Below are 3477 nucleotides of genomic sequence, written 5' to 3'. Positions count from 1 at the left end.
AGCAAGCCAGGAAAAACTAAAGCCCTGCCTTAGAGCACTTGCCAATTTCCAAGTTGTAAATATTCTTACCAATGCCCACTTCAAGCTATAAACATCTTATTACTGAACACAGATTTTGGAAGACATGCAGAGTAACCCACCAGTATGGAATATTTCCATTATGTAGTTGTGGTAGAGGCCAATAACCTCGAAAGCACAGGTAATAGTAAAATGTAGTGAAGGTAACTAGGAGTGATGAGTTTGAGGTATTACCTTTATTTTTAATGTACCTATTTGTAGGTTTATGTGATTTAAGTTTTAATAAGGGCTATGTTTATCTCATAAAATTAAGTATAATTTTAAGTATCTCATAGAATTTATAATTCTAAGTATCTCATAAAATTCTTGACAATTTAACAATTGGCTGTCACAAGCCAATTCCAGCTGGTTCTCACACATCACTACTTAGATTTCATCCTCTTTCTTCTGTCATCCTTAGAATATGTTCTTATACGTGTTCTCTGGAGTCTTGCCACATAAACTGATGAGGCCAGAGCAAGCCTAGTGTTTACCTGACCTACGCTGGGGTCTAATTCTCCTGCAGGGCTGGAGGCACAGCCTAGTAGTCATTGCAAGGTTTTACGCAGGTCTCAGTAGCTCCTTGGGTGGGAGAGGGACTCTGAGGTAGATTTAAGGTAGATTTAAGGAGAATCGGGGGCCTCAGGATGCTCAGCTTCTTCCGGGTCTGACCAGGTACCCTCATCTCAGAGTGCTGCTCCTTTCTCATCAGAGCCTTACTTTGGTGCATGGTGTCTGACTCAACAGACCTTTGGGGGAGCCTGAGAATTTGCATTTCTAACAAGTCCCCAGCTGACACTGTTGTTGCTGGTGTGGGCTGAAACTACCTTAGTTTGAGACACCTGGTGGGTTTGAATATTCACTTGTTGCAATTCTGCAACCCTGACAACTAGGTGTTGGGCTTGGCTCTCAGCCACATCTGCCTGGGATTACAGGAGAGGCAGGATTCCTTCAAAGCAGCCCTCGAGGCTGCTGACTTTCCAGTTTTGTTCTCAGTTGGACATTCATGGCCTTCAATATCTCCTTCTCTGTCTGCACTTTCTCTAGTGCCATTAGGAAAGTCAGCGGCCCCTACAATCTCTATAATTACTATTTCAGGTAGCCTTTGAAGTATAACAGACCATCCCCAAAACATAATGGCTTAAGAAAACAATCATTTGCTCAGAATTCGTTGGGTCAGCTGGTTACTTTTTAGGTCTGGCAGTGTGACTGGCACTGGATGGTCTAGAATGTCACGTGTAGGGCCTCATTTAGGATGTCAGCGATGCCCGGGGTGGCTAGGGCCTCCCTTCCTGTGATCTCACCCTCAAGGGAAACCAGCTCAGGTGTTCTCACATGGTGGCCCAGGGGCAGCCAAAAGCAGTGCGAAAAGGCAAGCCACAAATACACAGCAATTCTGCAGCTTCTGCTTGCGCCTTGTTTGTTAATATCCCAATGGCCTAAGAAGAAGATGACTAAGGCCAGAGTCAGGGTCAGAAATAAACTCTACCTCTTATTAAGAGGAAGCTGACTCTTGAATACTTGAATAATGCTGGGATTGGGTACCAACTCCTATGCAGTCAAAAATCTGTATAACTTTTGACTCCCCCCAAAACTTAGCAACTAAACCAGTTGGCTGGAAGCCTTACTGATAACATAAACAGTCAATTAGCACATACTTTGTGTGTTATAGGTGTTACATACTGTATTCTTACAAGAAAGTAAGCTAGAGAAAATAAAATGTTAAGAAAAGCCATAAGAAAGGAAAATATATTTACAGTATTTATTGAAAAACATTGCATATAAATGGATCCACACAGTTCAAACCAATGTCGTTCAAGGGTCAACTGTATTGTGCCCAGTTTTCCCAGTTTTATTGAAATATGACTGACATATAACCTTGTATAAATTTGAGATGTACAACTTAATGAAATTATTGCTATAATAAGTTTAGTTAACATCCATCACCTCACACAGTTACAAATTTTTTTCCTTGTTATGAAAACTTTAAAGATCTACTATCTTAGCAACCTTCAAATATACAGCACACTATTGTTAACCTATGGCAACCACAAATCTGATCCATTTCTACGAGTTCATTTTTTTTAATTGCACATGTAAGCGATAGCATATAGTATCTATCTTTGACTTCTTTCACTTAGCATAATGCAAGTGTGGTCCATCTATGTTGTCACAAATGGCAGGATTTCCTTTTTTATGCCTAAATAGTATTCCTTTGCCATTTTTTTTTTCCTGCCTACCACAATCACTACCTTTATCCATGAAGTCCTCAAATACATGAGCAGAACATTCCCACAACTACATTTTTGTTTCCTAGGGCCACTTTCTAAACTAATTACTGAGGAAGAGTCCTGGCAGGCCAAAGATGGCATCCTCAAACTGGATACTTTGAGGAGAGTTGTTTAAAGGGATTATTTACCAAGGTGTTTACGAGAGTCTCCTGGAGTTAGCCCTTGCAGGCTGCTGTTACATCCTGAACCTGAAGGGGTAAGGGGAGGCCTGAATTTCTGGAATCCTGAGAGGGTAGCTGTATTGGAATAGTGGCCTGATGGTACCTGAAACCCTCTATAGGTACAGTGAGCTCCTGCTGACCCAACAGGGAGGGGGCCAGGGATAAAAGCCTTGACCTCTCCTCCTGCCATCTAATCTGCTGGTGTCTCCCCTTGGCCAATCTCAACTGACAGTGAAAGAGAAAGAGCCACTGATGCCTTCCCTATGAGTCATCTCCCAAGGCATAGAGCAAGGTGGTTGTAGGGGCACATGAAGGGCCTTGTTCTGAGTAGGGGTCATGTCCCTACTGTCCATGCCTGGGTCAGATAAAAGAAAAGTAATAGTCCTTGTGATAACAATGTACTACTGTCACCCTCTCCAATTTACAGGTCACATTTATGTGCCTGAGCTCATCAAAGATACATATCAACCTTGAGGAGGTTGGAGGTGGTCCCATCTCATAATCAAGGCAACGGGGTAGGTAAGTTGCTGGGCATCGTTGAGCTTTGATGGCACACAGCTAGTTAGGGGGATTAGAACCAACTTGTGCCCTGTGGCTGTATCACTAATCCTCCTATTCAGCTGAGGCTACGTATAAGCAGATCGTTCAAATTACAGTTAACACCTGTATCGGTTTGCCAGGGCTGCCAACAAAGTCCCATAAATTGGATGGCTTAGAAAAACAGAAATTTATTGTCCTGCAGTCCTGGAGGTGAGAAGTCCGAGCTAAGGTGGCAGCAGGGTTGGTTTCTTCCTGAAAGAGAATCTGCTCTGCCTCCCGCCTAGCTCCTGCTGGTTTGCTGGCTGTCTGGCACGTCCTGGCTTTGTAATGCCTCACCCTGACCTCTGCCTTTATCTTCACGCAGTGTTCTCACTATGTACACGTCTGCCTCTGTGTGCATGTCTGCCTCTGTGCCCAAATTTCCCCTT

The 3477-nt window shown here is 43.2% G+C and overlaps 1 protein-coding gene across 8 annotated transcripts in view; it reads left to right on the top strand.

The window, feature by feature from the left end:
* Nucleotides 1-3477, top strand: part of RAPGEF5 (Rap guanine nucleotide exchange factor 5) — a 416073-nt gene that overhangs the window by 101583 nt on the left and 311013 nt on the right. For 7 of the 8 annotated variants that reach the window (XM_023531487.1, XM_023531485.1, XM_023531483.1 and 4 more), the window contains one exon: nucleotides 2937-3028. The gene's annotated coding sequence lies outside the window, so the exon portion shown is untranslated. Of the gene's footprint in view, nucleotides 1-2936; nucleotides 3029-3477 lie in introns of those variants that run through there. The other variant, XM_023531489.1, reaches the window with a different exon arrangement.

The sequence above is a fragment of the Pteropus vampyrus genome, unplaced genomic scaffold, assembly GCF_000151845.1.
Source record: "Pteropus vampyrus isolate Shadow unplaced genomic scaffold, Pvam_2.0 Scaffold69, whole genome shotgun sequence".
Taxonomy (NCBI): domain Eukaryota; kingdom Metazoa; phylum Chordata; class Mammalia; order Chiroptera; family Pteropodidae; genus Pteropus; species Pteropus vampyrus.
The sequence above is the reverse complement of the archived record's forward strand: the minus strand, read 5'-3'. Positions and strand labels throughout refer to the sequence as shown.